Source organism: Hyperolius riggenbachi, chromosome 9, assembly GCF_040937935.1.
Source record: "Hyperolius riggenbachi isolate aHypRig1 chromosome 9, aHypRig1.pri, whole genome shotgun sequence".
Classification (NCBI taxonomy): Eukaryota; Metazoa; Chordata; class Amphibia; order Anura; family Hyperoliidae; genus Hyperolius; species Hyperolius riggenbachi.
In genome coordinates, this window is record NC_090654.1 from 63,359,793 (window position 1) to 63,385,488 (window position 25,696).

The following is a 25,696-nucleotide window of genomic DNA, read 5'->3' on the forward strand; positions in this document are numbered from 1 at the left end:
GGCTTCTTTTATTTCAGTTCTTGGCTTACACTTTAGTGCAGCTTTCCCAACTGCAGATGAAGAAGGAATACCGCTTCTCCCCAAACAATCCTAGGGCAATGCTTGACCAGATCAGCAAAACCTATGCAATGTACAAAAGAGAGGATGGTCTGCACATAACCACAAGGGCTGCTTTATTTCTGGACGTATCCAGGTTCCACACAAATCAGACAGATGACATGTTTCGGACAATCTAGTTCATAATCGTAGTTCCTGATTAAGGACCAGATTGTCCGAAACATGTGAGCTGTCTGATTTGTGGGGATCCTGGATATGTCCAGAAATAAAGCAGCCCTTGTGGTTATGTGCTGACCATCCTCTTTCTCAACTGCGCCTTGCAGAGAACATTGAGGCTAGGCTTACAGTGGGATGATATGGTCCAGCGCTATGAAGTCTTATAACGTTGCTTACCGCACTTTACGGTGTAATGTGTTGCGTTATGGTAACGCACTGTTTTTTATCACTTCAGGTTACCATTAAAAGCCCATATTCCCTCATTCAGATTCACTATGGATCTTTAGTTGGAGCCTGGATATGATCCCTGTGTTACAAATACAAGTGCCAGGGAGTACACAGATTCCACCCCCCAAAAAAATATATAATAGTGTTCTCGCTAGGCTCTTTTAGCAGGGTGCTCCACCTGACTATGGTGAGCACCCGGCAGTTGTCAGCTCTCCTCCTCCTCTGTTGTAACCCGAGTTGTGCAGAAAAGCACCAGCTTTGAGTGACTATGCTTCCTCCTTCAACCCTCCTTCAAATCTCAGCTAAGACTCTCTAAAGCTACCTTCACACTAGATCTGTTGCAGAAAATTAGGATTGCAGCTATTCTGTAACGTTGCATCACACAACTTCAGTGCGATGTGACACAGTGCAGCATACAGTCCATAGACTTATGCTTGCACCGCACCCAGAATCGGGTGCTTCGCCTGGTAACGCAGTGCAACCACTGCATTATCCTGACAGAATGCACCACACCACAAGCATTACAGCGTGAAAGTGACATTGTAATGTAATTGCATCACGTTTTGATGTGATATTTTCATTGTCTGCACTGCTCAGAGGGAATCTGGCATCTTGTTACTGGGGGTATTTATACTTACCTGGAGCTTTCTCCAGCCCAATGAGATGCGTCCTCCCCGGCGGCTCCATTACCTTGTAATCTCCTCTGGAAATCTTGCCAGCTCTTCTGCGCTTACACCCACTGCCGCGTTCTGTGCTTGCATGGCCACACATGCGCAGAATCGCACAACTAGCCAGATTACCGGAGGAGATTACAAGGCAAAGGAGCGGCCACAGAGGACGCACCTCATGGGGCTGGAGGAAACCCCAGGTAAGTATAAATACTCCCAGTAACGAGATCTCATGTACACTTTAAAGAGACTCTGCAAATAAATAAATAAAAAAACCTCTGGGGGATACTTACCTGTGGAGGAGGATGCCTCGGGGTCTCAGTGAGGCTTCCCCCTCCCCTGTACAGTCAGGGAATCCAGTGATGACTTCCCGGAATCCTCCCCAACAAGCTTGACAAGGAATGATTTATTTACCTCTCTGGGATCCAGTGCAGTAGCAGCTCTTTGTTCGGGCTAGGCGGAAACAGCCGAGCCCGATCGTATCCTCTCTACTGCGCAGACACAAAAGGACTCGCACCTGTGCAGTGGAGCGGATCAATCGGGTTCAGCTATTTCCGCCTTAACCCAAATGAAGAGCGGCTAGTGCGCCTGGGCAGGACCACGGTGGGTAAATATTTACCTCACCGCACTTCGGGGGACCCTGGCATTTGAACGGAGGGACGGGGGAAGCCTCTTTAGGATCCAGAGGCTTCCCCCTCCCGAGGTAAGTATCCCCCAGAGTGATTTTCTTTTATTTTTTATTGCAGATTCTCGTTAAGTGTCTTCTACCACTACAAAGAATATATAAAGTATCCCTTTATTTTATTTTGAACGTAATAGTAAAAGGGGTACAACAATTGTTTGCAACCCTGCTATGCAAGGAGAAAGGTGGAGGTTTTTATTCAATGGTGTTTCTAGTGAAAAACTAAACATAAAAACATACCTATTCACTCACGGAGCCACAGTTCTAAGTGTAAATGGAGCAATTTCTGTCTACTGGTCTGTTGTTGGACTTTCTTCGGCTCCCAGGATTTTTACAAATCTGGGGTATTGACTCCATTCAGAGACCAAGCAATTCAGGTAATTCCATACCCAGAAGACTTATGCTACATACACATTTGAAAAATTAATGAAAGATCTTAGACCAATTTTACCACCTTCCATGTGGTATGAGGGTATACTCTACACAGTCTAATTTATGGAGCTGAACTCCCCATCAGATAAAAAAAATCTTTGCAAAATGCTGCACACAAAGATGCTGTACACCTGCAACAGATCAGTATCTGCAAAAGATCTGTTCCTGCAAAAGATCCGTTCCTGCAAAATGCATTCATAGTCTATATCTGCAGATCCTCATACACACCTTGTTTAACAGACATTCATCTGCAGATCTGAAGATCTATCCTGGTGGATCTGATCTGCAGGTAATCTGCAGATGAATGTCTGTTAACCCTCCTGGCGGTCTATTAAAAACCGCCAGGGGGCAGCGCAGTGTTTTTGTTTTTTTTTGTTTGTTTTTTTTTAAATCATGTAGCGAGCCTAGGACTTGCTACATGATAGCCGCTGTGCAGCAGCATCCCCCTATCCTCCCCGATCGCCATCGGCGATCAGGAAATCCCGTTCAAAGAACGGGATTTCCTGGAGGGCTTCCCTCGTTGCCATGGTGACGGGGCGGGATGACGTCATGGGCGTCGTGACGTCTAAGGGAGTCCCGATCCACCCCTCAGCGCTGCCTGGCGCTGATAGGCCAGGCAGCGCACGGGTCGGGGGGGGGGGGGCTCTGCGGCGCGGCGGATAGCGGTGAATCGGCGTGGGGCGGCGGCGATCGGTGTGCTCATGCAGCTAGCAAAGTTACGCAAATCGTCCCAGCAGGGCCTGAGAAAACCTCCTGCACGGCCAGGAAGGTTAAACAAGGTGTGTATTAGGATCTGCAGATATAGACTCTGAATGCATTTTGCAGGAACAGATCTTTTACAGGAACGGATCTTTTGCAGATACTGATCTGTTGCATGTGTACAGCATCTTTGTTTGCAGCATTTTGCAAAGATTTCTGACTGATGGGGAGTTCAGCTCCATAGGATAGACTGTGTGTAGAGTATGGCTCTTATACTACATGGAAGGTGGTAAAATTGGTCTAAGATCTTTCATTAATCTTTCAAGTGTGTGCACACCATTATTTTTGGCCGAGCTTTAGGAAACGCATAGAGTTCACCTGGCTGTGGAGATAAATCATCTAGAATCTCTGGTCTGAATTTCTCAAAATCCAGTTTATCCCCCTCCCAGAGAGTGTTATGTGGGGATAGAGGTGGTCAGTGAGATGCAGATAATTCCAGCTTGCATGCAGAGTTAATGTAAATTGTATTTTGCAATTGGGCCAATCTAAAATGTTTGTTTTTATTGTTCTACAACCAAGCTGCATACAAATTACATGAAATATGCATGTAAGCCAAAATTATGAGCATTTCATTAATGATGGTAGACGTGCACACTGCAATTTTCCTGTAAAAGGAACAATGTAAAGAGAAGCTAAGGATTTTAGGCAGCAGTCACTAAAAGATCTTTTTGGAAACATAACATATTTGGTCAGTCCTTCAGTTATGCTTTTCTCCTCCCACAATGCACTGGGAAAATAAAAATGGGGCTTCTAATTCACCTGCCGTAACAGCTTTAACAAATATTGTTTGATTATTGTAGGTGAGCAACCGGCAAATTATCAACAAACTTTTCTATGACGTTGGCTTAGAGGAGGACACAACGCTAGATGCGGAATCGCTGAAGGTAATGGTTCTTATTGTAGTTTGTTTCTGTGTCAGTGTTCCCCCTGCTTCCCATCATGAAAGGTATGGGTCGGTCCACACTAGACCCGGTTGCAGAACGCAATCTGTGGTCCGGGCTCATGTTTTCAGAAACCGGAACGCAACCGGATCTGTGTTGCCCTTTTCCAGCTAAGTAAGGTGCTTCCCTGCTCGCTTATTTTACTTTTTCCGCACATAGCTGGAGGGGATGCGGGGATGGGTGGACCCAGTAGAGGGGGGGCCCAGTTGAGGGTGGGGGGGCGACCCCTCCCCCCCTTCCCAGCCGCTGTGCCAGCAGCCCCCCCTTGTCCTGGCTGCTACCCCCTCGGGCTACCTGGCGGGACACTTATAGGGGGAAGGGGCAGGCAGTAGGCAATGTGGATCTCCCTCCGTTTTGTGTGCAAAGTTTTCTGTGTAGAGGGAGATCCGTTTTTGCATTGCCCGTCGCTACTTCTCTGTGTATCAGGGATCGATCCAGGTCTGCACGAGTTGGGGACACTCCGTTCAGTTTTTGTATCCGGATCCGTTTTTGAAGTAAGTAAAGACTGCTGCTATTTAACATGGGTATCCGTGTCTCCGGTTTTGATCCGGGCCCAAAGACAGAGACACGGATACGTATTTAAAACAATTGTGAACCGTCACTAAGGCTGTACATTGAACCTGTCGCTATTCAAAATATGTTCCTAATCACCAACAATGTGAGGAGCACATATACTGAAATTTCTCACTACAAACTAGTGGTAAGCGCTGACTACCAAGCAGCACCTAGCTTATACATTGCTGTCGGGAACAGCCTCCTGGCAAATTTAAAGGCACGGAACGTGCAACTGCGGATGCGTGGCCCACAGAAGCCTGTGGTAGAAACGCATCTGCTCTTAAATGCAAGCAGATGCACAATGTCATTGGAGCAGACACTGCACTGTCCGCTCCGAACATGCTGTTTGTGTTCCAGCTCGATGTGAACTGAGCCTAACTACAATGAAGAAGGTGGTATATTCTGTTGTGCTTTTAGATTTCCTTGGAGTCATGTTCTGCTGTCTTCTCTTGCTGCAGAATGAAGTGGACAGAGTGAAAGCCAGTCTTCACATAAAAGGTAAATAACTTTTTTTTTTTATGGTTTCAACATTCAGGCTCTAGCATGGAAATCTCACCGTGTGGGCGGGGAAAATACCCATACTAGTGCAGGGATACTTCATTATTCCCCAAGCCAGGGATGTCAAACTTTAGTCCACAAGGGCTGAAGTCCTTGCCTTTTTTTTTGGCACAACTCAAATTGATGGGACTGAATCAGGAAAGGTGCTGTTCATGAAGTAGAACACATCTCCATTTCTCGTTCCATCCTAAACACTGGCATGGCTGTGACCCTTGAGTACTAGGTTTGACACTTGTGGCCCAAGGTGTGAAGGTATACGTTACTGCAGGAAAACTTCACCAGCGTGGGATGGGAGGAGACTCAAAATACTTCAGAGTAATCTCTTCATTGAGGAAGTGAAGGGGACTCAAACTAGTGTAGGGAATTCTCACTAGTATGGGTAGGAATGAGACTGCTGGGATATCTTATTGCAATAGAGGTAAAGATTCAAGTAACTTCAGGACAACTTCATCTCCGGGATGTGAGGAGACACAAACAACTGCAAAGATATATCATTATGGGAGGAGACACAAAGCAAACAGGGGGGTTGCTGAGCTGGGCCTCACCACCAGGTATGTCACCTGGTCTGCCGGTGCACAATCCCTCCGTGGGTCACCACTCCACCATATAGATGCAAACAGCTGAAATGAAGGAGGCACTCAATTGGCGTATAAACTTGCGTTTATAAAATAAGTAGTAAACACGACATGTTTCGGGGTTTCCCCCTTCCTCAAGTGTACCTTGAGGAAGGGGGAAACCCCGAAACATGTCGTGTTTGCTACTTATTTTATAAACGCAAGTTTATACGCCAATTGAGTGCCTCCTTCATTTCAGCTGAGGAGACACAAAGCCAGCATTCACAAAGCTTTACTGCTTGCAGGAATGCAGAAAACAGCTGATTTCACAGATCAGTCAGTAAATGATTCACTAAGGCTGTTACTGCAGGGCAGGCTGAAATCTCCCACCAGTGAGGTAAATTACCGACTTGTGTGGTGAATACCTCAACACGTCAGTAAATGTCAATTCATAAAGATTAGAACATGCGGTAAAGCCAGGAGAGATGTTCGGTAATTACCTCCAGCTCTGAGCTATCGAAAAATAGCAAGTACCATTGGCTAGCACATGATGGACAACGCAGAGCAAATAGGAAAAGCCTCCCCCACATCCTCCTCACCCTATTTGCTCCAACACACACAAGACAAAGGTGCCTGGCTCTTCTACTGTCCACATATGCTATTGCTCCGTTGTTATTGCCTGATGAAGTGGGATTAAACCTGCGAAATGCGTTGCATTGTCCTCCGGAGTATGTAATCGAACTTGTTGTATTTGACAAACACATTGGCAATTTTTGTGTCTGCTTGGAGGGGGTAGGTCCACCACTGCCTCCTTATGTTTTAAACTTTTTAGATTATTTTATCCTTTTGGCACCTCTGTATCCATACTACACTATATTAAGTCCACCCCTGGTGGAGGGGTGTTACCCCCTTTTTTCCTTATCTACGGAGAGCGACTTCTTAATCCTGAGTGAGGTCAGGTCTAATTTCCCCACCTGCTATTACAGTGGTTGCCTTGGAGCTGATTTGTGAGTATAGCTTATTACTCTATCATACTTCATTTCAACTACCAGTACATACTACACTATATTTGGCTCTTGGTGTCCCTACTCTGTGTTCTATTTGCTCCAACACTCTGGAAGTGTGTTCTTCCGAGCGGCAGAGGAGAAGGAGACAGGCTTTTCTGCATCACTTTAGATGTGCAGATATATATAGGATTATAGTCCATGAGTAATAGTGAGGGCACAGAGCTGGCACTGCAGGAGGCGCAGAAAAACAAACAACGTGGATTAAATAGGGGTAGTAAACAAACTGGCAGTGCTTCTACTCCTATGAGTCGATGATTGTGCTCAGGATCTCAGTAGCAAGTAAGCAACATTACCAATCCAAGAAGAGAAAGCTGTCCGGCACTATTCCAAATCTCATAAAACTGCTTTATTACAAAATCTGCTTAGTGCTGATAATTCAGTACAAAAAGTCCATAAAAGCAGGAAAACATACCAGTTGTGATGAGACTGCGAAGCAGCGTGGCAGTAGATCCCGCCTAAAAAATGTTTTGCGTATCCTGCGTCTTCAGAGACTTTGCAGCGGGGCGCAATCCCTAATGGGTGTATTTATACTTTGGACTCCCCCCAACATCATGCGCCACGCCCCGTCGCTCACTCAACTGCACTGCAAGAGACTTCCTGGTTAGATCGCATCTCTAATAATAGCAGATTTATTTTAAAGGGACACTGAAGCAATAAAAAAAATTATGATTAGTACAGATAAGAAATAAAACATTAGGAGTAGAGACATAAGTCTAATATTGTTTCCAGTACAGGAAGAGTTAAGAAACTCCAGTTATCTATGCAAAAGAGCCATTGAGTATGGTCTGGGCCTGCGCAGTATGCTCCTGGTGACATCAGCAGATGCAAGGACACAGCAACGCAGGCGCAGTGGTTTTCAGACTATAAAGTCTGAAATTCCTGAAGTGAACCGAAGGCGGGGCCGAAGCATCAGTGAGTGGCTGCGCGGGCACAGGATGTTTGCGGGGGACCATTAGAAGCCCCGGGTAAGTTCAACTCATTTTCACCCTTTTTAAGCCTCCTGAAGCATATGGTTTTAAATACTTTTGTTTTTGAGCAGCGGTTTTGACAGACTGGTTGCTAAGCAACATGTGTGGACAGGTTCATTAGTATGCGTACCCTATAGCGATGCATCTCATGGCTTTGTTGATATGCATCGCTAGGGGGAGCCAGCGTGGACGTGCGTGTAATGACGTAATTAGTTTCAAAGAATTTTATTAAGAAATTCAATAGAAAACTTACAGCTTTTAGTTTTTTCCCTTAGCAAAGGGTATATTTCAGTTTAGCAACATAACATACAAACATATAAACAAACAAAAAATAGTGTGCAGGTCAGTTTGTTATCTAACAATGCAGGACAACCGCAAGGGCGGGCATAGCCCCTAGAAGGTGAGAGCACAGGACCTCAGTCCCAGAGACCCAGAGGCTGAGAGCCATGGTTGCCACGTGCGTGTAAAGGACAACGTTGAATCATTTATTATTGCTAGCAATCTTTCAGATATAAGTATATCCATAGTGATGGCATCCGTCATTTCGAATGAAAGATTGGGTTTTAACCACTGGCGAGCTACGTGTAGACGAGCCGCCTTTGCCACATGCTGAGCCAATCTGTGCTGTGGGTATTTCCATCTCTGGGGTTTATGTCCTAATAATAATTGGAGGGGATCTGGAGGTATGGATATCTCAAGAGCTGTGCCTATGGCTGAAGCCACCTGGGCCCAATACTTCTTTGCTGTTGGGCAGAACCACCATATATGCGCAAAATCGCCTACCTGTCCACACCCTCTAAAGCAGTGGTCCTCAAACTAAGGCCCGCGGGCCGAATGTGGCCCCCTGACGCTTTTTTACCGGCCCCCGACACACAAATAGTATTATAGATTAGGTCAGCTACATCTTTAAATATTGGTGGTCTGCATATAGAATGAAGCCAGAAAGCAGTAATTCGCTGGTTTTCAATCAAATTCCACATCAGGTGAAACTGCTGTCCATTTGGACTGAAGGTTGTCACCTTAGTATGCATCACTGTCTGGCCAGCAAAGACTTCTATGTATACACCGGCCCCCCAGCAGTCTGAAGTATGTTGACCCGGCCCCCGACCCAAAACGTTTGGGGACCCTTGCTCTAAAGCATAAGCGGGAGTTTTCCTTGGATATAATATGCAGTTTCTGAGGGGTTATATAGGTTCGATGTAAAATTTTATAATTGGTCTCAATGTGTGTGAAGTAATTACTTCCCCTAGCCAGTGTAAGACAACATTTGGACCATTGTTTTAAGTTAAGTTCCTGTCCCAGATCCTCCTCCCAGGCTATCATAGATGGAAGTTTGTATATTTCCAGAGGTTGGGATATGATGGAATACAGGGGCGTTTCTAGGGTCCCTGGAGATCAGTGGCACCTGTGGGCACCAGGAGGGGAGGTACATGGCAAAAAAATGGGCGTGGCCATGCGGTGAGTGGGCGTGGCCATGGGTGGGGCCAAATGTACATGAACTTAGCAGCGGTGTAAGCTACGGATAACGGGCCTGCCCATCGAAATATTGGACGGAGCCCCCTGTCCTTTATTTCGATCATTTACAATCAGTATAGGCATAGATCAAAGATGTATACGCACATACAATTTTGATTGGTCAATCACTGACCCCCAATTTCCCACCCCCGTGCAGTAAGTGGGCCAACAGACAATGAATTTTATGAACAGAGCTAAAATTGGCTAATCAAAATTGTATGTGTGTACCAGGCTTTACAGCTAATACTGTACATACTGAAAGTAGCAGGGATCAGCATACAATACAGCTGGTTTACAATCAATAAAGGCACAGAGTAACACCTTACACTGTACACACTGGAGGTAAATCAGCACACAGTGCAAGCACTAGAGAACAGCGTATACTGTACATACTGTAGGCAGCAGAATTCAGCACACTGCAGCTAGCGTGCCAAAAATATGACGATCACGTTGTGTGGCGTGCTTATCGCGCCGCACCAAAAAATGGGTGGGCCATGGACCAGAATATAGGTGTGGTAACGGGTGGAGACAAATTTACATGAACCTAGCAATGGTGGGACATCAGATTAGGACAGTGGTGGCGAACCTTTTGGAGGCCGAGTGCCCAAACTGCAACCCAAAAGTCACTTACCGGTATCTATCGCAAAGTGGCAACAGCAATTTAAACTAAATACTGTACAAATGTTTTAACTCATACATGAACATTATGGAAAATCCAAGTTGAAAATAAACTGTGAAGATAAACAATTTCATCCATCCTACTCCTGAAAAATGTATTCAATTTTTTAGAACCTCCCAGTTTTATTTTCTGTTTTAAAACGCTAAAAAAGTAGGTTTAATGCTATTGTCTCATATGATAAGGATTCAGCTTTTCCCATAGTCTCGCAGTTAGCAATCATGTGACCCCCAACAAGACATATTCAGCAATCATGAGGCCCCCAACAAATCAGGAGGCCCCCAACAAGACAAATTCAGCAATCATGAGGCCTCCAACAAATCATGAGGCCCCCAACAAGACAAATTCAGCAATCATGAGGCCCCCAACAAGACAAATTCAGCAATCATGAGGCCCCCAACAAATCATGAGGCCCCCAACAAGACAAATTCAGCAATCATGAGGCCCCCAACAAATCATAAGGCTCCCAACAAGACACATTCAGCAGTCATGAGGCACATAAATAGACAGCATTTCACATAAATAGGCAGAATGCCCCCTTAATATGGTAGCCCCCCCAAGTTAGGTAGTGAGTGACAGGGACCCCCAGGTTAGCTAGTGAGTGACAGGCGCCTCCAGTTAGGTAGTGAGTGACAGGGACCCCGATAGTGAGTGCCAGGGAGCCCCTTTAGGCAGTGAGTGAGTGCCAGGAAGCCCCTTTAGGCAGTGAGTGAGTGCCAGGAAGCCCCTTTAGGCAGTGAGTGAGTGCCAGGAAGCCCCTTTAGGCAGTGAGTGAGTGCCAGGAAGCCCCTTTAGGCAGTGAGTGAGTGCCAGGGAGCCCCTTTAGGCAGTGAGTGAGTGACAGGAAGCCCCTTTAGGCAGTGAGTGAGTGACAGGAAGCCCCTTTAGGCAGTGAGTGAGTGACAGGGAGCCCCTTTAGGCAGTGAGTGAGTGACAGGGAGCCCCTTTAGGCAGTGAGTGAGTGACAGGGAGCCCCTTTAGTGAGTGAGTGAGTGACAGGGAGCCCCTTTAGTGAGTGAGTGAGTGACAGGGAGGCCCTTTAGGGAGTGAGTGAGTGCCAGGGAGCCCCTTTAGTGAGTGAGTGCGTGCCAGGGAGCCCCTTTAGTGAGTGAGTGCGTGCCAGGGAGCTCCTTTAGTGAGTGAGTGCGTGCCAGGGAGCCCCTTTAGTGAGTGCGTGCCAGGGAGCCCCTTTAGGGAGTGGGTGCGTGCCAGGGAGCCCCTTTAGGGAGTGGGTGCGTGCCAGGGGAGCCCCTTTAGGGAGTGAGTGAGTGCTAGGGGAGCCCCTTTAGGGAGTGAGTGAGTGAGTGCCAGGGGAGCCCCTTTAGTGAGTGAGTGCCAGGGGAGCCCCTTTAGGGAGTGAGTGAGTGCCAGGGGAGCCCCTTTAGGGAGTGAGTGAGTGCCAGGGGAGCCCCTTTAGGGAGTGAGTGAGTGCCAGGGAGCCCCTTTAGGGAGTGAGTGAGTGCCAGGGAGCCCCTTTAGGGAGTGAGTGAGTGACAGGGAGCCCCTTTAGGGAGTAAGTGAGTGACAGGGAGCCCCTTTAGGGAGTGAGTGAGTGACAGGGAGCCCCTTTAGGGAGTGGGTGCGTGCCAGGGAGCCCCTTTAGGGAGTGGGTGTGTGCCAGGGAGCCCCTTTAGGGAGTGGGTGTGTGCCAGGGAGCCCCTTTAGGGAGTGGGTGCGTGCCAGGGGAGCCCCTTTAGGGAGTGAGTGAGTGCCAGGGGAGCCCCTTTAGGGAGTGAGTGAGTGCCAGGGGAGCCCCTTTAGGGAGTGAGTGAGTGCCAGGGGAGCCCCTTTAGGGAGTGAGTGAGTGCCAGGGGAGCCCCTTTAGGGAGTGAGTGAGTGACAGGGAGCCTCTTTAGGGAGTGAGTGAGTGACAGGGAGCCCCTTTAGGGAGTGAGTGAGTGACAGGGAGCCCCTTTAGGGAGTGAGTGCCAGGGAGCCCCTTTAGGGAGTGAGTGAGTGCCAGGGAGCCCCTTTAGGGAGTGAGTGAGTGCCAGGGAGCCCCTTTAGTGAGTGAGTGCCAGGGAGCCCCTTTAGTGAGTGAGTGACAGGTAGCCCCTTTAGGGAGTGAATGAGTGACAGGGAGCCCCTTTAGGGAGTGAGTGAGTGCCAGGGAGCCCCTTTAGGGAGTGAGTGAGTGACAGGGAGCCCCTTTAGTGAGTGAGTGACAGGGAGCCCCTTTAGGGAGTGAATGAGTGACAGGGAGCCCCTTTAGAGAGTGAGTGAGTGCCAGGGAGCCCCTTTAGGGAGTGAGTGAGTGACAGGGAGCCCCTTTAGTGAGTGAGTGACAGGGAGCCCCTTTAGGGAGTGAATGAGTGACAGGGAGGCCCTTTAGGGAGTGAGTGCGTGCCAGGGGAGCCCCTTTAGGGAGTGAGTGAGTGCCAGGGAGCCCCTTTAGGGAGTGAGTGACAGGGAGGCCCCCTCTCTAGCCGCCGCCGCTCCCCCCCCCTACCTCTCAGCAGACCTCAGGATCAGCGGCGACCCGACCAGATGTACGAGCGGGCACTGGACGCACCCGCTCGATATGCGGAAGTGATGTCACTTCCGCATATCAGTGCGGGCGCTGGGTCCTAGCGCCCGCACGATTGGTCGCCGGCTCGCCGCCTGATCCTGAGGTCTGAGACGCGGCGGCTGGAGGGAGCCGCTGACAGAGGGGGCAGCGGCGGCCGGGAGATCCGTGGCACCCCAGGAAAGATTGGGGGCACGTGCCCCCCTAAAACAGGGCTAGCGACGCCCCTGATGGAATATAGATAAGATATAAGTCCGCCCTCCAGCGGTCTCCGACCACACCAGTGCTCATATATAGTGCGCGTTGTAGGAATAGGGTTCGATTGTATGAGAGCTTTTAGATAGTGGTAAATCTGAACAGCTCTAAAGCTTTCAGTAGGTGACAATGTAGTGTGCGAGCAGAATGTAGACCAATCTGGAAATTTTTCGTTGATAAGAAAATTTGCCAATGTGAGGAAGTTATGGGAGGCCCACCAATGGAATGGACGTGGGTCTCATCCCGGCGGGAAATCCGGATTGCCAAACACTGGCATTTGGGTAGGAATCACAGATTGCAGTTTTTTATTAAATCTCAGCCTTTGCCAAATAGAGAGTGAATGGGCTGATAGGGGTGATTGTTTTTTGTATTTTACCGGAGATAGGCGTGGAGACCACTGAAGGGCCGCTAGACTAATTGGTGATAATAGATCATCTTCTATTTCAGCCCAGAGTGGCCTGTTATGGGTAGCATGTATCTGTGCCATCTGGGCTATTTGAGCCGCTCTATAGTAACTGAAAAGATCAGGGACCCCCATTCCCCCCCTCTCCCTATTAAGATACATAACTGATTGTCTTATTCTACTCTTTTTATTATTCGAGATGAACTTAAAAATTGAAGTTTGGAGGTCTTTTAAGGAGGCTTTAGTTACCTGTATCGGGAGCTATCTGAATAGGTAGAGGATTCGTGGCAAAAGGTTCATACGTATTGATTGAATGCGTCCAGACCATGAAATCGAGGATGAATTCCACCTCAGCATATCCCCCCTCAGCTCAGACAGGATCGGTTTATAATTTAATGCAAATAGGTCGGATGGTTTGGTAGATATTTTTATGCCTAAATATGTAATATACTTGGGTTGGAGGGATAGGCCTAGTTTAGAAGCCAGAGCCTCTGCACTGTGTTTATGGAGATTCGCAAAAAGTACCTCTGATTTATTGATATTCAAAATAAGACCGGAGAGCTGCCCAAATTGTTTGACTGTTTGAAGTAAATTTGGGATAGATGTATGTGGGGAAGAGAGAGTTAAAAGTAAGTCATCTGCGAAGAGATTGGCTTTGTATTCGGAGTTCTTAATTTTTATGCCCTGAATGTCAGGGGATGACCTAATTTTATTCGCTAGGGGCTCGATTATTAATGCGAATAAGGCTGGGGATAGGGGGCAGCCTTGCCTAGTGCCTCTTCGGATAGGTATTGGAGCAGGGGAATCAGTGGGGAGCTTTAGGTGTGCCACTGGGTTAGAATATAAAGAGGTGACAGCATTTAGAAAGGAACCGCCTATTCCGGCCCTCGACAAGGTGGCGTGCATAAAGGACCAGTCTATTGTGTCAAACGCCTTTTCCATGTCGAGGGATAGCAAGGCAAATGGGGTTCTGGAGGATTTAACTATGTGCAGTATATTAATCACTTTTCTAAGATTATCGGGGGCTTGGCGATGGAGTACAAAACCTACCTGGTCTCTATGAGTGAGTGGACCTAAGACCTTGTTTAACCGGGCCACTAGGATTGCTGTAAAAATTTTGTAGTCGAGGTTTAAGAGGGATATAGGTCTATAATTTTTAATGTCTAATGAGTCTCGTTTAGGCTTTGGAATCACTACTATTGTGGATTGGAGGAATTCAGGTGCCGGGGTTTTACCTTCTAAGATAAAATTAAATATCCTTTTGAGGTAAGGTATGAGTATTTTCTTACATTTCTTATAATAGATGGCTGAGAAGCCATCTGGGCCAGGGGCCTTTCCATTTTTTAACCTTTTGATGGCAAGGAAGATTTCAAGGTCTGAAATTGGGATGTTCAAAGCCGAGGCTTTGTCCGGGAGGAGGACTGGCGTCCTTAGATTATGAAAAAAATCATTATTCACAGCGGCAGGTGCTTCTGTAGATTTAGGAGCATATAGAGTTTTATAGTAGTCTGCAAATGCTGAATGAATTTTAAGTGGGTCCGAGGTAATCTCGCCTTTTTTGGTTCTTATTTGTAGGATTTTGTTAGAGGAGTGGTTTTGCCTAAGTTTTCTAGCAAGCCAAGTATTTGGTTTATTATATTGTGCCTAGACTTTAGATCTTGTCCATCTAATGGCCTTTTCCGTCCGAGCTGAAAGGAGGACATTACTCTGGTTTTGAATATCCTGGATTTGCTTATAGAGGTATTCCGAGGGGGAGGAGGCATGCGCCATCTGAAGCAGAGACAGCTTATGCTCAAGATTGAGCTGCCTTTCATTTTTGAGTTTTTTCCTTTGCGAGGCAATGTTTATAAGTTGCCCTCTAATGGTTGGTTTGTGGGCCATCCATAGTATGTCAGGCCTGATTTGATCAGTATCATTGCTCTGGAAGTAATTATTGAGCTGCTCCTCGACCTCTAGGACTACCTCTCCATCTGCCAGCAGGCTTTCATTAAGCCTCCAGGGTGGTCTAGCGATAGGTGTAGTTAAGGATGAACATGCCGTCCATACTATGTCGTGATCTGACCATGAACTAATCATATGTCTTGCAAAGATTAATTTAGGTATTAAAGTTGCTGATAATAAAATTGTGTCGATTCTAGAGTAGCTATGGTGTGCCGTGGAGAAAAAGGTATAACTTCGTAGGGCTGGGTTATGTTCTCTCCACGAATCAACGAGGTGAAAATCTGTGTAAACTCTATTCAGGGATCTGAAGAGTTGCTTTTGTCTTGATGACGGGGGCTGCTGTGATCTATCCACAATGGGGTTAGGGGCAATATTGAAATCACCTGCCCATATAATAGAATGGGTTGGGAGTTTTTCAATTTGTTTAAGAATTGCATTGATTGGAGTCATCGGAGCTTCCGGGGGGCGTAAAGATTAATTATGCATATTTTTTGCGCTTGGATGGTGCCCATTAGCATAGTATAGCAACCCTCGTCATCTGTAAACGTGTTCTCAAGGACAAGGGGGAACGTGTTTTGGAGCGTAAGGACTCCTCTGTGCTTAGTAGTGGCTGACGATGCAAAGTGTCGTTGGTATTGCGTATGAAAGTATTTAGGGAAAGAGGTTTTTGAAAAATGTGTTTCCTGAATACATATTACATCTGGACTGCACTTTTGATAGTCCAAAAAGGCCTTTCTTCTTTTAGACGGGGAATTTAGCCCCTTTGCATTATGAGATATTATATTGACCTGGGTCATATTATAAAGCAGGTTGGGTTGCCCTTATTAGCCTCCACAAGTTCTAGTAGTCCCGCTATCTCCCCCCACCCAGGCGCCACCGCCCACCCTCCCCAGGCCGACCAGCATCGTGTATTCCTGCATATATAACTGACATTTAAAGAACAACAAAAAAAAAAATGGCCAACGTGGCCCAATAACATAGTTAGCATAATTAAAGATCAATAGGGAGGAGAACATCCTCAGAAAAATGAAGAGAGGAGAGAGCACTATTATATTACTCTCAACTCTGTTCATTTATGGGGGACAGCACTATATCCTCGGCTGCCACCGACTTCCTGAAAAAAAAAAGAAAGTAGTTATATTATAGACGTTTTGAGAATAAACATTTATGGTCCTGCAGCACCATCTAGTGGTTATTTATTGCTAGGACTTGTTCCTTATTTTCAAGGGAATGAAAAGGGAGCAGTAGAGGCCTATTAAGTATAAAGATACACCTAAGCATAAAGAGGAACGTCAATACTGAAAGATATGTCTATTTTGTAGCCCATATATCAACGTAAGTCTTTAGTGAGACATTAAATATAATTCTCAAGCCCTCTTCAGCGTTATAGAGAAAACCTGTAGCTTAAAAATTCGCTTATGGTGTTGTAATAGTTATCGAGAGTTTATGAGTTCCATAGATTTTTAGTTGGCTCCTTTTTCTGAGCTTCCATATAATATAAAGGTAAGGGCCTACGTCCTATGTTTCTGTGTAAAGGGAGGTTTATGGCCCGTTTATGTAAAACAGTACTCACAGTTCCGGGTTCAAAGAGGGAAATCCGCGTCGGGGTCTATCCCTCATGATGCGATAGTTTTGCTCATTCGCACCTAGAGAAAGAAATTAGAAGAAGCCGACCCATGGGGCCCTGGCTTCACCTTACATGTGGAACCGAGGTTGTTCTATTGAACAAGAAAATGGATCAGATGTTAGATCTTGAAAGCTGTGCAGGGCGGAGGCGTGTTTTTTTTTTTTTTTTTTTTTTTTTTTTTTTTTTTTTTTTTTCTGGACGCCCAGACCCTAGCTGGGCGTGAGGTCCTCTGTGGTAGCGAGGCGATTGGCGTCGGTTCCATCTGTATGCCTGCTTGCTCCAGGTGTCTACGTGCCTCTTCCAGGGTATGGCTGGCATATGTGATGCCATTGTGCGTAAAGATTAGGGAAAAGGGGAACCCCCATTTGTATCTCACCAATGCCTTCTGGAGGGATAGTGTGGCAGGACGGAGGTTTCTGCGGCGTTGAATAGTTGCTGGGGCGAGGTCAGCATATAGCTGGACACTGGCAGGGGCTCCCGGTAAGGTTGTGAGGTTGCGGGCTGCCTCCAGTATTAGGTCACGTACCTCTTCGTGTTGTAATTTCAATATTACATCTTTGGGTAGATCTGGGTTGCGGACCTTAGCGAGGGCCCGATGAATCCGGACCATGCGAAATTGAGCCGGGTCCTCATGAGGCAGGAGTGCTCTAAAGATGTTTAAGGCCGCAGGCTTCAGGTCTGTGACCGTATCTGGTAGGCCCTTATGCGGAGATTGGCCCTTCTGCTGCGATTTTCTACGTCCTCTAATTTAAGTTCAAGCATTTCTATTTTCTCAGCCTGCTGGTCTATTTGTAACTTATCTGCTTCCTGGGCTTCAGCCATCTCATCTACTTGATGCTCCATCTCGTCCACTCGGGTCCCCAGATCCTTGATCTGGTCTGTGATGCTTTTTACCGCCTCCTTCAGCTCAAGTCTAAATACTCGTTGTATGTGTGTAATCAGGTCTTCTTGGTGAGGAGGTAGCTGAGGGGTCGCGTCCAAGTCTGGATTAAAGTGCCCTGGTGAAGAGGGCTGCCTGTCCGGAGTTGATGGAGCGCTCCGGGAGGCCTGGTTGTGCTCGTCCGCCATCTTGGTTTTGTCCGGGCGGAGTCCCATCTGTGGCGGACTTTTGTTTGCGGGTGAGGAGGCGTCCTTTTTTTTGCCCATTCTTCTCCTTTCCCTTTCCACCCATGTTGGTGGAGTAGGCTCTGCCGGTTAGAAGGCTGCAGGACCGCTAGTGCTCGTTAAAAATAAGGTCGGGGTACAGCCAAGGTGCGGAGCGGCAAGGTATCACATGCGTCCTCGCCGGCGCCGCGCATGCGCCCTCGTAATGACGTAATTAAATGAGCAAGTCTGCTATTGGTTAGAGACGTTATCTAACCAGGAATTCTCTTGCAGCGCAGTTGAGTGAGCGACGGGGTGTGGCGGATGATGTTGGGAGTCCAAATTATAAATACACCCATTAGGGATGGCGTTCCCCACCGCAAAGCCTCTGAAGACGCAGGATACGCAAAACATTTGTTAGGCAGGCTCTACTGCCAAACTGCCCCGCAGTCTCATCATCACAACTGGTATGTGTAACCGCTTTTATGGCCTTTTTGTAATGAAATAGATGTTGTAATAAAAAGGTTTTATTAGATTTGGAATAGTGCCAGACAGCTTTCTCTTCTTGGATTGGCTATATAGGTTTATGCAGAAGAGTGGCTTCTAGTGTCATGTAAGCACATCTGAAGGGGTCCATGAAGCCCTTTTCCTCTCTTATAAACTGTCACAGACAGAGGAATTTCTGCAAAGCTTGCTGCAGAGACTTCTGTACTACCGAGCAGGGTTTGGTGAATGCTGAAAAAAAGGAAAAATACCGGATCCCGCTACACTGCGGGGTCGAGTAAAAGTCCAATGTTTATTGTGACATCTCTGGATACACAAAAACTTGCGTGTATCGGAGCAGACATGGCTCCTTAAAGCAGGGGTCCCCAACCACTGCCGGTCCATGGGACGTTTGCAGTTGGGCCGCGGGACTGTCCTCTTGAATCCCCCAGCCGCCCCAAACCTCCCCCCCGCGCGCGCCGCTGTTGGTACCTTAGCGGCCGCTTCCTCTATATTTCATTCTCCTGCCTGTGCAACTGATTCACAGCAGCGCTGCTGTGAGGAGGCAGGAAGCAGGAGAGAGCGGTTCCCATAGTAACGGCGATACAGGAAGCCGCTGCCCCGCTTCCTGCCTCCTCACAGCAGCCGCCGTGCTGTGAATCAGTAACACAGGCAGTAGAAGGGAATATAGAGGAAGCGGTCGCTGACTAAGGTAACGGGGGGGGGGGGGGGGCCTGGGGGGGAGACGGCTATACTTGGCCACTACCTGCCCATACTGGGGCACTATACTGGGGCACTACCTACCCATACTGGGGCACTATACTGGCTATACTGGGGCACTACCTACCCATACTGGGGCACTACCTGCCCATACTGGGGCACTACCTGCCCATACTGGGGCACTACCTGCCCATACTGGGGCACTACCTGCCCATACTGGGGCACTACCTGCCCATACTGGGGCACTACCTGCCCATACTGGGGCACTACCTGCCCATACTGGGGTACTACCTGCCCATACTGGGCACTACCTGCCCATACTGGGGCACTACCTGCCCATACTGGGGCACTACCTGCCCATACTGGGGCACTACCTGCCCATACTGGGGCACTACCTGCCCATACTGGGGCACTACCTGCCCATACTGGGGCACTATACTAGCTATACTGGGGCACTATACTAGCTATACTGGGGCACTATACTAGCTATACTGGGGCACTATACTAGCTATACTGGGGCACTACCTACCCATACTGGGCACTATACTGGGGCACTACCTACCCATACTGGGCACTATACTGGGGCACTACCTACCCATACTGGGCACTATACTGGGGCACTACCTACCCATACTGGGCACTATACTAGCTATACTGGGGCACTACCTACCTATACTGGGACTATGCTAGCTATACTGGGACACTATAGTAGCCATACTGGGGTAACTAAACTCCCTATACTGGGGCAACTATGCTAGCTATACTGGGACACTACCTACCCATACTGGGCACTATACTGGCTATACTGGGACACTACCTACCCATACTGGGCACTATACTGGCTATACTGGGACACTACCTACCCATACTGGGCACTATACTAGCTATACTGGGGCAACTATGCTAGCTATACTGGGACACTATGCTAGCTATACTGGGACACTACCTACCCATACTGGGCACTATACTAGCTATACTGGGGCAACTATGCTAGCTATGTCGCTGCACCCCAGCCCTCCAGGGAAGTGTCATCAAAGTGGACGGAGCAGTTTAATCTCACTAAAAAGGAACCTGAAGTGAGAGGAATACAGAGGCTGCCATCGTCATTCTCTAATAAACAATGCCGGTTGCCTGACTTCTGTGCTGATGCTCGGCTTCTAATACATAACCTCCCTGGCGTTCAGTTTCTGCTGGATTTCTGTGCAAAAAGTGATCCAATTAATTTTCATAACCTTTTTTCTTGTAACTTACCAAAATGTGTCAAGCAGGGGTCTCGTGTACATTTTGAGTTTAATAAAAGCTCGAAACACAAAATCTAAACTAAGTTTCAAGATTACTCCCCAAAAGCTCTGATTATTTATACTTTCAAGCTGCAGCTGCTCAACCTGCACTAATCCGAATGTAAAGGTAGCCTTACATCAAGCAATGATGGGCAGATGCTTTTACATCTTTTTACATAGTTACCCAGGTCTAAAAAAGACACACGTCCATCGAGTTCGACCTAGAGACAAATCTCTCTCTAATCGAATCTGATTAGAGAGAGATCGGTCGGCTGCCCATATACCGCAGGCCGATTCCCAATCGATTTAAACAGTACCGATCCTCCCTCCCTATAAATAATACTGGAGTCTGCGGTGATCACTAGATGGAGGCTTGGTGAGTAGCGGCTGGATCAGGGGTGGGGGGCACCTATACTAGATAGCCTATTACTAGCTAACATCTACTTCAGCCCCTACAATGAAGAAACTTTTACTGGTGAACACCTGTGCATCGCAAAACTTCCTGAGCGGCATGCCCAACACTGTAGGGGATATCACTTTTTGCATTTTATTGCCCGACAGTGTCTGGCATACCGCTGAGGAGGTTGGAAGCAAATCTGAAGTGAATATAAACTTGAGAGTAATTGTATGTGTAGCGCGTATAATAAATAGAACATTAGTAGCAAAGAAAAGTCGTATTTTCAGTTCTATAGCTTTATTCATAACATTGTATCACTGTTACAGTTGCAGCGTAGAATCCACACTCACTCTTTTTAAGCTGTGAAGCAAAGCAGAAATAATGACCCTTTGAACTTTCCTGCAGTAGAACCTTATCTCGAGGTCTCTCATGCCTGATGCACACCATGCAATTTCCCGTCAGGTAAAAGGGTGAATCGATAATTTCCGACAGGTTTGATCATTTTTCTCATTGATTTTTGTATAGAACTGACCGGAAAAGTGATCAGACCTGTCGGAAATTATCGATGTGACACCTCTACCTGACGGTAAGTTGCATGGTTTCTTGGCTGTTTAAGCTCTTCGGAAAATGGGACTAAGTTAACCAAGTTGGTCGACAAATCATAAAAGTTCTTTCTCCATAGATAACCGCGCCAATTTTTATTTTTAACTCCCTATACTGGCAAACAGAAAGGGACTTCACATAATTTCTTAGTAGGGCTAGTATCATGTCAGTATGTTTATGTCATCATGTCACATGTTGCTTCACATTCACTTTATGTTCTTGGTCCAGAATAGGCATGCAGATCAAATGCAACTAAAGCCTAATTCTCAGCATGACAGCCAGGCAGCTGGCGTTGTTTATAAGGGAATGAGGATGGCAGTCTCCATATTCCTCTCACTTTAACTCTTTGGGGACCGGATGCCTAATTTCCCTTAAGGACCAGGCCTTTTTATGTGCGGGTGGGGGGGTTCATTTGGGTGGGGGTGGGGGGGGGGGTAGTCAGGCAGCTGGATCCCTAGTATGGCTAGTTAGGCATGGTTTCCCCAGTGTGGCCGAGTGTCCCCCGTATTGCCAGCAGCCTTTACTTACCTCCCAGGCTCCAGCAATGAGCAGCTCTAGCCCCCTCCGCTCTGGCAGGTATCCTCACTCGCACCGCCGTTAAGTTCCGGGTCACAGCTTGATGACGTCATCATGCCGGGACCCGACACTTAATGCAGAGCGAACGGGGATGCTGGCCAGAGCGGTGTGATCACGAGCCAATCGCGATGGCTCCTGATCACTGAGGGGAGATGTCAGCTGTCATATGAGATTTTAATCTCCCCTCTTGGGTGCGCACGATCACGTCGGGAGTGGATATGGCAGGTGGCATAAATCCTAAGTGCGGCGTAGGATTTACGATCAGCTGTCCCCAAAAGGTTAAAGTGAGAACTCATGTGAGCCGATTGGCGTGAAAGTGGCCTTAGGACCACTCCATGCCGATTGGCGTGAATGGCTGTTTATGGGGCTTGCAGCGCGCATCTCCGCTTCGAAAGCGGAGCAATCTGCGCTCGGAGACTGGTAGATGACAAAACCGCCGTCTAATAACCCTGTACAGCGCTGCCCTCTAAGGCCCCTCTGTAGATATTTTATATCGCTCCCTCCCCCCGCCAGCCAATCGGCATGCCTATGACAGTCGATCGCGCTGATTGGCTGGTGGGGGGAGGGAGGGTGGGATATAAAATAAATTAAAAAGGTTACATTTATTAAAAAAATCATCAGATATTTATAAATAAATAAAAAAAAAATAGGGAGCGATCAGACACCACCAACAGAGAGCTCTGTTGGTGGGGAGAAAAGAAGGGAGGGGGTGAGTCACTTGTGTGCTGAGTTGTGCAGCCCTGCAGTGAGCCCTTGAAGCTGCAGTGGCCCAATTAGTAAAAAAATGGCCTGGTCACTAGGGGGGGTTTAACACCGCGGCCCTCAAGTGGTTAAACCAGCCAGCCATTACATAAGCCATAAAGTTACTTGCACTCCTTTTCATAAGAATTTAGACACAAGATGTAAGAAATAAATGCATCTTTCCATTTCCTGGCAGAAAAGGAGAAGCGAGAATGCCAGACATTGGTGGACTCCCTTCGGGACATGCTGGATGTCAGAAACGTCACCATAGAATGTCTGGAGAAGAAGATTGGGGACTTGGAAATGCTGTGCACATCGCTGAAGGTTTGTTGCTTGGAGATAGAGAGGGCTGCTTTTATTATTTCCTTCCTGACTGACCTTTTCATATGATCCATTCACTTTTAGAAACAAATGAAATTCTTCGATCTGCAGCAGATAGAGGCTGAAACTGCCAAAGAAGAGGCCCGGAAACTGCGAAATAAACTGCGGTCCCTCGAGAGGTCAGTGTGATAGAGCAACTGGTAGGATGGGGGGTTATGATCCGAGCTGTAACTTGTACTTTCTTTATTTCATTTCAGCGTTGAGGTTCTGCTTCAGTCGCGGCGGCAGGAAGTGGAGGAGATGATTAGGAATATGGGGTCCGGACAAGCTGCAGTGGAGCAACTAGCCATATATTGCGTGTCTTTAAAGAAGTAAGCTATGGTTGTTCCCATCCTGGCTGGAGAGGGCAGCTTTCTATACAGTCAGATATTAATCAGTAATGTCTGCATTTTATGAAAGTGCATAAGATAGCCATTCAAGGGTCACTCCACACAGAATTCGTTTAGAGTTTGCCTAGGCAAGCCAATGAGTAAAGGGGGGGGGGGGTTGTTTATGGGTGTCTGTAGTTTTGATCATTGTAGAATAGGTTAAAACCTTTTTAGGGGGATTTATTGCAATCTCTGACCAGGACTCCTGACCGGGTACTTTAAAAAGTGAATTATTTGATGGCTTATTGCAGAACATCTACACTAGCGCTGGGCAAATTATGGCCCACGGGCCGATGGGGTTAAAACCCCTGGTGCACTATCTTTTCCTCCCTCCCTGCAGAGTTGCGAGCGGGCGATGAGTGGGTTAAAACTCACCTGATTGCCGATTCCAGCATCTACATAGCATCACGTGACCTGCTGTCAGCATATTACACGCTGGCACGTCCTGACGGCATGTCATATCACGCTGGCACGTCCTGACGGCATGTCATATCACACATGCCATATTTCTTTCATTCAAACAATACCAACTGCCTGGTGAGCTTTCTGGCATCACACACCTGGAGCAAGCATGCAGCTAATCCAGTCAGAAAGATCTGAACTGCATGCTTGTTCAGGGTCATTGGCTAAAAGGATTAGAGGCAGAGGATCAGCAGAACAACGATCTTCATTGTCTAAAGGGAAATAAACACCTCAGCCTCCATATTCCTCTCACTTTAGGAGTTCTGTGGATTTCCACAAAACATGCTTTGCAGGTGGGCCTTGAGGAGAGGGTTGGTGAACACTAAGCTAGAGCTATGATGATGACTTTTTAGGTAAAACTCTAGAAAACGCTGTGAATGTTCTTTTGCACTTTCGCGAGTTTCATCTTTGGTGAGTGATTGTGAGGATAACATAGGAGGCCACACATGTGTGCCAGCGCCCGTGTCTGTGTAATATAATAACCAAGAAATATACTCTACCAGGTTTATATGCTGCTGGTCTCTGCTGTGTGTTCAGCATACAGGTGGCGAGACTGCACTCTATAAACAGTTTATGTTCTTTCCTCGCCGCTGACACCCGATAAAACACTTGTGTCTGACACTTGTGGGGTCGCTGGGGTCACCAGAACCTCGTTTAAGTAAATAATTTATATTAGAGCGCTAAGCTCACATCCCATCCACATATACTCTGTGAGAGAGAGCGGAAGCAAGGTGTGTAGGATGGAACGCAGCCGGGGCCAGGAGGATGTAACTGCTATTAACCCCGTCTGAACCTTCTCTCCCCAGAGAGTATGAGAACCTGAAAGAGGCACGCAGATCCACCACAGAAATGACAGAGAAGCTGAAGAAGGAATTATTCTCCTCCACAGGGCTGTGGAGTCGTGGAGTCGGGCAATTTTGGGTGCCTGGAGTCGGGAAAAAATGCACCGACTCCGACTCCTAATGAATTTGTAACTGTAATTAAAATAGAAAATATGATAAAATGTTCTATTTCTCAGATAATAGTCATTAAAAATAATGTATATATACAGTATATATACAGTAATAGCTGTGCTTAGTCCACAAAAATGAAACAAACCAATCAAAATTAGTTACTTGTGCTGCTTCAATAAAGTATTCCCCGTATTTTTAAGGTCAGATATACATATCTGATTGTGACTGTATGTATGATGTGTACACAGGAATCTCTTATATATACTAAATAACATCTATGCTGTAAGAGTAAAGCCTGATGTGTAGCTGTGTCACTAATAGAGATGGTCAATGAGATGGAAATAATTCTGCACTGATGCTGATTTATGCAAATGTATGCACTCCCTTTGCTGATGAAATAAAATAATTTGATATGTTGTTAAAATTTGGTTTGGTGACTACAAATTAAAGGGTACCTGAGATGGATGAAAAGTAAAGTTTTATACATACCTGGGGCTTCCTCCAGCCCCCTTCAGGCTAATGAGTCCCTCGCTGTCCCCCACCACCCGGATCTTCTGATATGAGTCCTGGTAATTCAGCGAGTCAGCGCTGTCCGGCCGCATGCCGCTCCCACAGCCAGGAACATTCTGCACCTGCGCAATAGTGCTGCACAGGTGTAGTATGCTCCTGGCGGCATGCGCACTACGCCCGACTGGCTCAAGTACCTGGACTCATAGCAGAAGATCCAGGTGGTGGAGGAGGACAACGAGGGACTGATTATCCTGAAGGCGGCTGGAGGAAGCCCCAGGTATGTATAAAACTTTAATTTCATCTGTCTCAGGTTTACTTTGTTACACAGTAGTACTATACTCTACATATGCACTCCCCACAGAGCTGCAGGGAATCCACTGAGAATGCTGTGCACATTGAACACAGAGGTGTTGTCTGTCACCCATAAACCTTGTTCAGATTGTGCATGAAGAATGTGTAATAGAGGAGGAGTCTCCTCATTCCCCTGCAGAGTACCTGCACATCATTCTTACATGCACCCACACTTACATT

At 47.1% G+C, this 25,696-nt stretch overlaps 1 pseudogene; it reads left to right on the forward strand.

The window, feature by feature from the left end:
- The window catches only part of LOC137531615 (E3 ubiquitin-protein ligase TRAIP-like), a 46,136-nt pseudogene that overhangs the window by 3,756 nt on the left and 16,684 nt on the right, over positions 1–25,696 (forward strand).